This window comes from Panthera uncia, chromosome A2, assembly GCF_023721935.1.
Source record: "Panthera uncia isolate 11264 chromosome A2, Puncia_PCG_1.0, whole genome shotgun sequence".
Lineage (NCBI taxonomy): Eukaryota > Metazoa > Chordata > Mammalia > Carnivora > Felidae > Panthera > Panthera uncia.
The window spans coordinates 9337925-9349834 of NC_064816.1; the positions used below are offsets into that span (position 1 = coordinate 9337925).

At 61.1% G+C, this 11910-nt stretch overlaps 1 protein-coding gene across 3 annotated transcripts in view; it reads right to left on the bottom strand.

Annotated features, from left to right (window-relative positions):
- The window catches only part of ADGRL1 (adhesion G protein-coupled receptor L1), a 44984-nt gene extending 33553 nt beyond the window's left edge, over positions 1-11431 (bottom strand). For all 3 annotated transcript variants that reach the window (XM_049640008.1, XM_049640007.1, XM_049640009.1), the window contains exon 1: positions 11211-11431. The gene's annotated coding sequence lies outside the window, so the exon portion shown is untranslated. The remainder of the gene's footprint in view (positions 1-11210) is intronic.
- Between the last annotated feature and the right edge of the window lie 479 nt (positions 11432-11910).

The window sequence follows — 11910 nt, forward strand, 5'->3', positions numbered from 1 at the left end:
GGGAGACACAGAATCGGAAACAGGCTCCAGGCTCTGAGCCATCAGCCCAGAGCCTGACGCGGGGCTCGAACTCACGGACCGCGAGATCGTGACCTGGCTGAAGTCGGACGCTTAACCGACTGCGCCACCCAGGCGCCCCCTGACTTAGTCTTTTAAAAGGTAATCAAGGGACGCCTGGGTGGCTCAGTCGGTTAAGCGGCCGACTTCGGCTCAGGTCACGATCTCGCGGTATGTGAGTTTGAGCCCCGCGTCGGGCTCTGTGCTGACAGCTCAGAGCCTGGAGCCTGTTTCAGATTCTGTGTCTCCCTCTCTCTGACCCTCCCCTGTTCATGCTCTGTCTCTCCCTGTCTCAAAAATAAATAAAACGTTAAAAAATTTAAAAAAATAAAAAAATAAAAAAATAAAAGGTAATCAAGTTGGGGTGCCTGGTGGCACAGCCGGTTAAGCATCTGACTTCGGCTCAGGTCATGATCTCATAGTCTGTGAGTTCGAGCCCCGCGTCAGGCTCTGTGCTGATGGCTCAGAGCCTGGAACCTGCTTTGGATTCTGTGTCTCCCTCTCTTTCTGCCCCTCCCTCTCTCTCTCTCTCTCTCTCTCTCTCTCAAAAATAAATATAGGGGCACCTGGGTGGCTCAGTCGGTTAAGCATCCGACTTCGGCTCAGGTCATGATCTCACAGTCTGTGAGTTCGAGCCCCGCGTCAGGTTCTGTGCCGACAGCTCAGAGCCTGGAGTGTGTTTCAGATTCTGTGTCTCCCTCTCTCTCTGACCCTCCCCCATTCATGCTCTGTCTCTCTCTGTCTCAAAAATAAATAAACGTTAAAAAAATTTAAAAAAAATAAATAAATATAAAAATAAATAAGTAAATAAATAACGGGTAATCAAGTTAAAATGAGGTCATTAGGGTGAGCCTTCACCCAGCATGGCTGGTGTCTTTATGGAAAAGGGGATACTGAGACGTAGATGCAGACGCGTGGCATACAGCAGGGGAGGACAGAGGCAGGGATCGGGAGGATCGCCAAGGCGTGCCCCAGAACCCCCACAAGCCACGGGAGAGGCACGGGACAGACGCTCCCTCAGAGCCTCCGCAAGGAACCCACCGAGCCCACACTTTGACCTTGGACGTCTGGCCTCCGGCACTTGGATAATAAGTTTCCGTGGTGAAAGCCTGCCAGTCTGGGGTACTCGGTTGGTCGGGGTACTCGGTCGGTCACGGCAGCTCTGGCAGACGCACCCGCGGGGGGTCAGGACACATGGGGGCGGGTGGGGGACAGAGACGGGGGCAGGGCTGAGTCGCACAGCCTCAGAGAGCCTGGCACAAACTCTGGGGGATCGCCAGTCCCAGACCCTCCTGTGACGCCGGGGACAGCAGCTGACACCTCTGTGCCCCATCCCAGGCACCGTATACACACGGCGCGTTTGGTCCTTATGAGAGCTTAGTACACGGGGAGGGCGGGTGGGGGAGGCACGCACCCGCATGGTACAGATGGGGAAAGTGAGGTCCCAGGGGCACCCCACTGCTCAAGGGACTCAACCCAGGCAGGCTGGCCCCCGAGGTTCGGCTGGGGAGACTGTGGTGGCCGGGACACCCCCCTTCTCCGGGACCCACCGCTTCTGTGTGACGGCACCCCCAGAGCTGGGCACACCCAGACGTGCTGCACCCACGGGGCCAGACGAGCCTGCACCTGAGTCTGTCCCCACCTCAAGCCTCCGCAGACTTGGGTGACCCTAATTCAATGCGTGGGACACAGGGCTTGCTGCCCTCGCGCCGCAAGGTGGACCAGACCCCAGGCATGTGTCCAACCCCCAGGTCATGTGGGCAGCGCACCAGTCCCACACCTGCCTGTTTGCTCCTGAGCCCCACGTCAGGGTTGAGTCGAGGGGGAGGGGTGCAGCGGGGATCCTGAGAGTGGGTGACACGGCCCAGGCTCTGTCCTCGGGTGCCCTGAAGCGGGGCAGGGGAGGGTGACAGGAGGAGAACCAGCTGCTGGAGAAGAGGGGGCGCCTCTAGTCTGCCCTAGAGTGCAGTTGCCATGGCAACCCTCTCCTCGAGTAGGTGGGAGTCTGAATGCCTGGGGGGACACCGAGCGGGGAGGTGAGGAGCTCAGGGCCCCTCGTGGCCCTGCCCCTCCACAGGAATCTCCTGCCTCTGTCCCGAAACCCAGCAGCCTGAGAGCCCAGCTCCGCAGACCTGCCTCCTCCAGGAAGCCCTCAGGCCTGGCAGCGTAAGGAAGCAGCAGGCCCCCAGGGGAAGGTACAAGGGCTAGGCTCCAGGGTCTGAATCTGGCGTGGCCTCAGGCTCAGCTCTTTGCCTCTGAGAGCCCATTTCCCCTCTCAACTCAGGACTAACAGCTCTACCTCGAAGAGGTGAAGCAAGCACCCAGACAGCGCCGCCGAGCACACAGCCCTCCCCTGGGCAGGACGCTGCGGGCTCAGAGAGGGCAGGGTCCTCCCAAAGCCTCCCACCCCGGCCCCGTATCTCACCATCTCCCCAGAGGGCAGCCCAGGCCGCCCCGGTGCTCATCCCAGACCCCTCTCCTCTTCTCACCCCACTTCCAACCCCAGCGGCTCCCGCGGCCCCTCCTCCAGAATCTGCTCTCTTCCCACTCCTCGGCCCTCACTGGTCCAGCCCCATCACCTGTCCCCTGGGCGGCCCTGCCTCGGCCTCTCAGGTCTCGGGCCATCGCCGTCCGCAGCCCGTTCCTCCCACAGCGGCCAGAGGGTGCCCGTGAGCACCTGAGTCGGGCACACTCCTCTGCTCAGAACCCTCTAGGACTCCCACCTCGCTGGGAACAAAAGCCCATGTCCTTCCCCGGGGCCCGCAAGGCCCTGCACGCTCTATCCCACCCCTGCCCTCACCTCCTTCCGCTCTCCTTGCTCGCTCAGCCCCCCATTTCCTGGAGGAGAACATCAGGTGTGGTCCCACCTCAGGACCTTTGCACGGGTTGTTCCCTCTTCCCCAGATACCTGCACGGCTTCTACCTGGCCTAGAGGTCTTTGTTTCACTGCTGCCTGCTCAGGGAGGCCCCGCTGGCCCCAGTGCTCCTACCTCCTATTCCGGCTTTTCTCTCCACAGCATCCATCACCAGCATGCCAGCCGCGCATTTGATTTATCTGCTTATTATTTTTCTCCCACTAGATGTCAGGGCCACAGGGTGGGCTTTGTCTGTCTTGTCAGTTTTAAAAGGTCACTCTGGGGGCGCCTGGGTGGCTCAGTCGGTTGGGCGTCTGACTTCAGCTCAGGTCATGATCTCATAGTCTGTGGGGTCGAGCCCCGCGTCGGGCTGTGTGCTGACAGCTCAGAGCCTGGAACCTGCTTCAGATTCTGTGTCTCCCTCTCTCTCTGCCCCTCCCCTGCTCATGCTCTGTCTCTCTCTGTCTCAAAAATGAATAAAAACATTAAAAAAATAACTAAATAACTAAATAAAAGGTCACTCTAGTTGCCCAGTGGCCTGGACCACAGAGGGGTGGGGGCCATTCGAGGAAGCCCTTGCCCCCAGGGCCTCCTCCCCGGTCTCCCCCATCTATCTGCCATTCCCACCCCATCCACTCTCCACCCAGCCCAAGTGATCTTTGCAAAATAAAAACCCAATCATATCCCTCCCAGCCTACAACCCTCCATGGCTCCCTATTGTCTCAGGTGGCCTAGCATGGGATCTCAGGCTCCGGTCTCCTGCCACCTCCTCACTCCCTTCTCTGCTCCAGCCTCCCAAAGTGCCCCCCCACACCTTTCCCCTCTCCCCCCACCCCATACACTCAGTACCAGGGCCCCTGCCCCACTCTTCCTTCAAAAGGACGGCCTGCGTCGGTCTCTCCTATAGCCCCGCTCACAGCACACTGGGCCTCCACGCTTTGCTTCCCTGACTGGACTTGGGCTCTGCTGTTGAATGTCTGTCTTTCCCACCAGCTGGGGACTCCTCAGGGAAAGTTCCATCGCGGGTCATTCTGGCTCTCTGTTGCATGCCCAGCCCTGGGCAAGAACAAGTACTTAATTTGTTTAATGAACAAAGACAAAAACAGGCCCAGAGAAGAGGTTATCCATTCAGCGGACAGTCACCTAGTTCCCACTGGGTCACAAGTACTTTGGAGGAAAACAGGCCTGAAGGGGAGGGAGAGCGTGGGGGTGTATCTGTGGGGACAAGTGTAAATGGGGTGCTCAGGGAACACCTCTCCCGGAAGGAGACATTTTAACAGAAGTGTCAAGGAGGTGAGCCACCCAGGGACCTGGGGAAAGATCTCGGGCAGAGAGAACCGCACGTGCAAAGGCTCGGGGGTAGGAATCTGCCGGCGCGTGGCTGCGGCCCAGCGAGCAGGGGGAGAGTGGGAAGAGGTTGAGGGCTAGGGGAGGTTACGGGACAGGGCTAGTAGGTGTGAGTCAAGGGGCAGGACACAGGCTTTTTCTCCAAGTGAGGTGGGAGCCAAGGAAGGTTCTGAGCAGAGCAGGGACATGGCCTGACTCGGAAGTTCACAGACTCCCTTCTGTTGCCAAGGGAGATTAGACTGCGGGGGGGGGGGGGGGGGGGGGGGGGGGCGGGGGGGGGGGGGGTTGCTGAGAGCAGTGGGGGCTCCCCATCCCCACCCCCTCTTTTCTCTCTGTCCACTCAGCCGTCAAAGCCAGGAACCTGGAGTTTACCCCGTGCTTCCTTTCCTCCACCCTCCTACCAGTCACCCGCAAAACCCTGTCAACTCTGGTCTCAAACCCTCCACACCAGCCCTGATGTCTCAAGGCCCCTTCTGGAGCCTGCACTTTGAGAGCCCGCAGTAGCCTCCTGTTCCTGCTGGCTTCCCGGCCTCTCTTCTTACCCTCTGTAGTTCTCTCCCACGCAGGAACCGGAAAGAACGCATGCTGAGTATTCCCATCCTGTCCGGCGGGCCCTGACCCCTCCATAGGCCTTCCCAGCCCCATGGCACAAACTCAATCCTTCTGCCCCCAAGACCGGCCTCCAGCCTCCTGTCTACACACCTGGCCAGAAAACATCTTACCTTTTCCCTGTGGAGCCACCACCTTCTTTCTGACCTCAGGGCAGGCCTCTCCTCACAGGCTCTCTCTCCCCTCCACTGTATCCCCCCTTCCCCCTCCAGGCTGCAGCTGGGAGGCTCCCTCCCCCAGGAAGCCTTCCCTGACTGATAGACTCATCAGGTGCCTCCTCCAGGCTCCTTACCATGGGAGGCTGGTACCGTGGTGGCCTGTGGTCTCTTTCCACTCCATGGTGGTCCCTGCCCAAACCAGAGCCTTGCATTTGGGGCATGACAGAACACAGCTGAAAGTGGTCAGAGGAGCCAGGGCCCAAGGCACAGGGTAGAAGGCCGCAGGAGTCTCTGGGCCTCCAGATGCTGGCAGTGAAGGGGCAGGGGTGGGGCGGTACAGAGACCAGAGAGAGGGGGAGATGATGCCTAGCAGGGCAAGAGGGAAGAGTCCCAGGGTCCTAGGTTCAAATCCCAGCTCTGCCCACCTCAGGCTATGTGTTCTTCCTCGGAATTCTGCCTCTCCCCCACGGAAATGGGATGGAAGCCTCCCGCAGTGGCCACGGGGCTTAGGAGTAATATATGACGATCACACGCATCCTCTGTAGGGCACCTCTGTACCAGGCACTCATCTAGGTGCTGGACAGACATCTGTGGAGAAGCCAGACACAAAGAGCACTAAAGGAGTCTGTCCCATGATGTACCAGTATCGTGGAGGAACAGGGGCTCTGGTGTGTGTGTGTGTGTGTGTGTGTGTGTGTGTGTGTGTGTTAGAAGGCGGGGGGGGAGTGGGTAGTGTGTACAATTTATAATAGAGTGATGTAGAAAGCCCAGACACTGCAGCAAAGCCCCACAAAGGTTCAGGGAGGAGCCGTACAGGTGTCCAAGGAAAAGAGTTCCTGTCAGGGAGCACAGCCTATGCAAAGGTCCTGGGGCTGGCCAGTGTTTGTTTGAAGACAAGTGAGGAAGCCAGTGTGACCAGTGGAGGGAGCATGGCGGAGTGGGAAGAGGCGAGGGCAGGGAGGCGACAGGGACAGACTGTACCAGACTTGCTGTGTACTTAAGTGCACAAGTGCGCCCCAAAGGGGGCTCTCCCCTGATGAGGAGGGTACACCCACAGGTGTCCTGGCTTCCACCACCAAGGGCAACTGTGGGGTACTCTAGGGCAGGAGCTGACCATCGATGGCCCAGTCACTCCCTGTTTTTGCACAGCCGGTGGAGTAAGAGTGGCCTTGCCACACTTTAAACGTTGTGAAGAGAGGCACCTGGGTGGCTCAGTCAGTTAAGCGTCGGACTTTGGCTCAGGTCATGATCTCAAGGTTTGTCGGTTCAAGCCCCACATCGGGCTCTCTGCTATCTGGTCAGAGCCCGCTTCGGATCCTCTGTCCCCCACCCCCCCCGGCTCCTCCCCCACCCACACATGTTCTCTCTCTCTCTCTCTCTCTCTCTCTCAAAAACAAACATTTAAAACAAACGTTAAAAAAAATAAACAAAAGGTTTTCAAGGGGAGGCAGAGGAAGAGTATGAGAAGAGCAGGTGGGCGACCTGTAAGTCTCCTGAACTTACTATCTGGCTCTTCACAGAGAAACCGTGCTGACCCCTGGTCCTGAGCAGTATTTCCCAACGAGGCACAAGCCTGTTCTCTGTCCCAGGCTGTTTGGCAACGTCTGGGGTCTCAGTCGGGGGCGGAGGGAATACTACCCGTATCTGGAGGGGGCAGGGCGGGGATGCTGGCCGCAGTCCTGTGATCCACAGGGCAGCCCCCGCAGAGAATGACCCGGCCCCGATCCCAGGACCGCCATGGCTTGGAGACCCCCTGGCCTGCCTGCGCCACCTCTCCAGGGGCCGGACAGGAGCTCCCGCTTGGCTCCCTGGCTTGCCCATTCCTGACTTCCTGGGTATTTTTAGCCTTGAGGGAGGGACCCTGACTATTTTTAGCTTTGGGGGGGGGCAGGGCTATTTTTAGCCTCAGCATCTATTTATTAGAGTTTTTATCTTCCCCAAATTTTGGAGTTGGGGGTGGGGAGGCAGGGGGCTTCTGCTGGGCTATTTCCCCAGGGCCAATGCAGACTGGAAACAAGGGTGAGGGCCGCATCCCATGAGACAGAGAAGCTGGGTCAGTGCCCTACCAGGAGGGGCTGCTTGGGCCCTGACCCTGGGTTTCCAATCCCCCCGCCGAACAGAGGGCCCCCACATTTGCCACCTCAGGCTCTCCACCCCATAGCGTGCACAGTTCCATACAGATGCCCTCACACACTGGAGCACCCATGAGGCCAGCTCAGAGAGAGCTGGTGGGCACAGGTGGGCTCACAGGTGGGCACGGGGAACAGGTGCAGAGATGGCCCGGTCAGGCCCCTAGCGGCGGCCCTCAGTCCCCCCAAAGGGGCGGGGTGGATGGGGAGCCCTCACCATACACAGCCGGAGGACTCTCGTCCTTTGACAGGCCCCCTCCCATTCACTCAGGTAAGATTTCTTGAACACCTACTGTGGGCCAGGTATGAGTCTCGACACCTTGGATCCAAAAGCAAACCAAGTGATAAACTCCCTGAGCACTTGGATCCTGGCTGGGGAGACAGATGACAAAGAAACAGGCACAATAAATAAATAAATGACAGAGTGTGCAAAAAGGCAGCCATGCTAGGCAAAGTCAGGAGGTGGGTGGGAGGCTGCGATTTTAAACAGGCTGCACGGGGTAAAGGTTACGGGGGGGGGGAGGGGGCTGACATCTGAAGCGGGTGAAGAAGCAAAAGCCTTGTGGATGTCTGGGTGAGAGTCCTGGGTGGAAGAACAGCCAGTGCCAAGGCCTAGGGGTCGAAATGTACTTAACATGTTGGTGGAGAAGTGAGGAGAGAGAGAGTGAAGGGGACGAGGTGTTGGGGACGGTCACGCAGGGCCAAACCCCAAGATGGCCCAGTGCCGGAACCTGCTGTATTACGTGGACACAGGGGCTGCCACAAACCTTCTCCCTAACCCCTGGAATACAAGCCCCTTGACTGAAATCCCTACGTGTTGCCAGACTAAGAGCTCCACGAGGACAGGGCACTGTCCCCACGGCATCACCAGCACAGACCGCACGAAGAGGTGCACCCAGCCTCGTTCCAAGAAGCCTTGTGTCCACATACCTGTCACGTAAGATGCAGACCCCCCGCTCCTGTGTGGAGCTACAGACAGACACGGGGCCGCTCGCTCTGCAAAACTCACAGACCCCAGCACACAGGAGACCACTACAAGCATCGGACCAGCCTGTTGGACACGTGACCGCAGCCAGGCTCAGCCGGGTCACCGTCCAAATCGCACACACAGAACACACAGACATCTGACAGAGGACTGGATTCTGGGGGCGATGACGACCTCCCCCCGCCCGTGGCTCTGTTCAGGGCAACAGCCTCCCGTCCTGGGACCCTGCTTTCCTCTTTGATGGGGGCGGCCAACACCCGGCCCAGGAGGAAGGCTCGGTTGCTCAGGCACGTCCAGGGTCACTGCGGTCGGGTCCAGGGTCCAGACTCCAGACCCAGGGAACACCCCCCCCCCCCAACAAAGAGGGGTCTGGAAGAGGGAAGTGTCTGGTGGCTGGAAATCGGATCCTTGAGAGGAGCCCACATTGAAATCGGAGCCTTGTCCTTGGCCACACAGCTGGCTGGAGAGGTAGGAGGGAGCAGAGACCTGGAGCTCAGCCCCCCACAGCCAGCGGGGATCCCGCTCCTCCTCTTCCGCATTAGGGGTACCCGCTCTAGCTGAGCAGCACAGCCCCTTGGGATCAGCACCCCCCCCCACCAGATGCCCACACTGGGGCTCATGCTCTCCTACCAGCCTGGGGGTGCGAGGAAGATGCACACCCCAGATGCAGGAGGCTCACAGGTGGAGCCCCCCGGGGCCAGGAGTTCAGACCGCTAGATGCAGACAGCAGTGCAGCCAGGGAGCCCGCCAGCCCCTCCCCTACACACCTGGTGGGGGTCCTCCTAGGTTCCCCAGGGCACGCTGGGAATAGACACAGGGCTTCATGAGTCTCCCTTCCACCCCTTCCCTACAGGCACCATGGCCCAGGTACGCCGGCCACGTCTCCCCACCCTCCCTAACCCTGGGTAGCTTCCAAGCCCAAAGGCAGGCATTAGCAGGGGTGATCATGCCTTAAGCTAGCTCCCCAAGATTGGGGGGTTGGGGTGGGCGTCCTGTAGAGGGATGGCCTAGTGAGGCACTGGAGGGCAGGGACCACGAGCATGGGGTGGGCTAAGCCCCTGCGGGAGGTCACCAAGGGAGAGGAGGGAAGGTGGCCGTCACAGTAGGAGGGCCGGTGCTCACATGTGAGCGTACATGTATGTGGCTCGTTGCATGGGTGCCACTGCCGCCAGCCAGGGATCGAATTAGTTCCCTTTTCCGCTTTCCAGATGATTTTTCATCTCTGTAATTAATGGGCAAGTCAGTTCTGAACGGCATGGCAGGCAAATTGCTAGTTAGGAAAATCACGGATAATTTTCTCGATATGATAATGAAGGTTGTATTCCTTCTCTTATTCTCCCTGTTTTCATCCTACTTTTAAGTAATAAATTTGGCATTAGTGGGTGGGGAGTGGGGAGGAAAGAGAAGTCACCTGCCCCCACAGCTGGGGCCTGACCCAGCCCCACTGGGAGTCCTGAGCCCCTGGCCATGGGGCAGACGGAGAGGATGACAGATGGGGACCCTCCGTGGGGCACCACACCATCCCGATGATAATTCAGGTGCCAGGCCTAGAAGAGCAGGTGGAGGGCAGGGAGCCCCCAGCTGTGAGCTGGGCTGAACGGATGGGGTCTGGGGTCAGGTTACAAGCTCATGCCGGCCCCTGGGGTGCTGGAAAGAAGAACAGAGACCAACAGCCTCTCCCCAAGAAGCAAACAGCATTGAGGTCAACAGGCCTAAAGCAGACATCATCCTTAGGAGTCCCCCACACCTGTCCCCACACTGTCCGACCCCTTCTCTGCGATGACTCCTGTAGCAGCTAAGGGAACAGAGCAAGCAGAAAAGGGAGAGAGAGAAAGAGAAACAGAGAGAGAGAGGCGGAGAGGCGACCAGCCATCTTGGCAGCCATCTTGAACCCCTCCCCCTGCTCCCCCAGGCACACCACATGTTTGGATGTGGGCAGACTAACCCAGGCCCTGGGTCCTGCAGGAGCCAGGAGGAAAGGGGGCCCTGCCTCAAGCCTGGGACGGCTGGACACCCACGCAGCTGCCACCGCTGGGGAGGGTCATGGGGGGCAGTGGTTAGGGACCAGGAAGGTACAGTGAGGGGCTGGGCAGGGATGGGGCTGGGTGCTGACCTAGACTGGAAGAGTAGGGACAGGGCCGTGCGTGGGGGCCGTGCAAGCAGAGTGCTGTCTTCGTAGGGGTGCTGGGGGTTCACTGAAGCGATGCCTGCAGAGGCATTTTTCTGGCCGAGGCCGAGCACCCACAGCACTCTCCACCCTCTTCTGGTCCGGACTCCCGTCCCGGGACCCTCCGATGGGAGGATGACAGTTGAATCCCCATAGCTCGACCCAATGAACACCTGGGGGAGAGGGAGGGCTCTCGCCCTCAGAGCCCGAATCCGGGTGGATCAAACCCAACAGCTTCCCAGGCTTAACCGGGTGCCAGCGAGAGCGGGAGCGAGAAGACGCAGCCGAGCTGCCCACCTCCTGACAGCGGTGCCCCCCGCGCTGCGGCCGGCGGGACACCCAGACGGACCCCTCCCCATCCACCGCGTCTCTGCCTCCCGGAGAAAAACAATCCCCGGCCCAGCATCCTGCGGTGCCAGCCCTCGACACTGCTCCTCCGGGGGCCGGGGCCCGCGCGCGGCGCGCACACGCACCCTCTCCGCTCACACCCAGACACCTACACAAACAGGGCGCCAAGCACCCGCGCGCACACGCACCGGGGACACGCAGGCACCGCCGCGCCGCTTCCCCACAAAGGCTGGAGCGCGCGCGGGCACACGCAGCCACGCGCGGGCACACTCGCGGTCCCCTCCCCCCGCCGGGCACCCCGCAGCCGCCCATCCTCACCCCAGCGTCCCCGGCGCTCCGTGGGGGCCGCCCCTCTTGACCCCCAAGCCGGTGGATACGAAGTGCAGGCCGCCCCCGACTCCCCTCCGGCTCAGGTGCAGAGAGTCGCGGCTCCAGCATCCCCTCCCCCTTCGCGGCCCGGACAGGCCTCGGCTCCCGTCCTCCCCCCACCCGCCTCGGCCCGCACACCTGGCCCAAGTGCGGCGTCCCCCTCGCCCTGGACCCGCAGACACTCACCTGTCCAGCGCCGCTCCGGGGTCGGCCCTGCGCGTCTCTCCTGCGGCTCCGCGAACCCCGGCCCCCCGCCCGGCACATCTCCCGGAACCGGGGCGGGGGGGAAAAGGGTGAGGGGTGGCGGGGCGAGGGCGGCCTCCGTGTCCCCTCCTTCCCCCGGCCCAGCACCGCCGCCACTAACCAAAAATTAAAAAAAAAAAAAAAAAAAAAAATAAAAAAAAAAAAAACGGATTATACAGCTCCAAAGGCGGCCCCCTCGCGGCGGCAGAGGCTCGGGGCTGGGGGCGAGCGGGTCTGCACCCCTCCCGGAGAGGGAGGCGGCGGAGGCGGCGGGGCGGGGGCGGTGTCAGAGCTCCGGGGGCTGGGGCGAGGCGGAGCCCCCCGAGGCGGCGCCGACAGCGGCCCGCATCTCCCCCGCAGCTCCGCGGCCCCGACGGAGGCGGCACGTGTGCGCCCAGGCGACTTCCCAGCCCCCTCCGACGACGGCGGCGGCGGCGGCCGAGGGGTTAACGGGCCAGCCGGGGCGCCCCTGCAGCCCCCCGCCGCCCGGCGGCGCCGCTCCGGGGCCCGCTCGGCCCCATCCGCCGGGGCCTCCTCGGCAGACGGCGGGGCGGAGGCGCCGCAGCGCCAACAGCTCCCGCGCCGACGGCTCGGGCTCCCCGCAGTGGCCGCGGGGGGCTCGGGTTGGGGGCGGGCGGCGCGG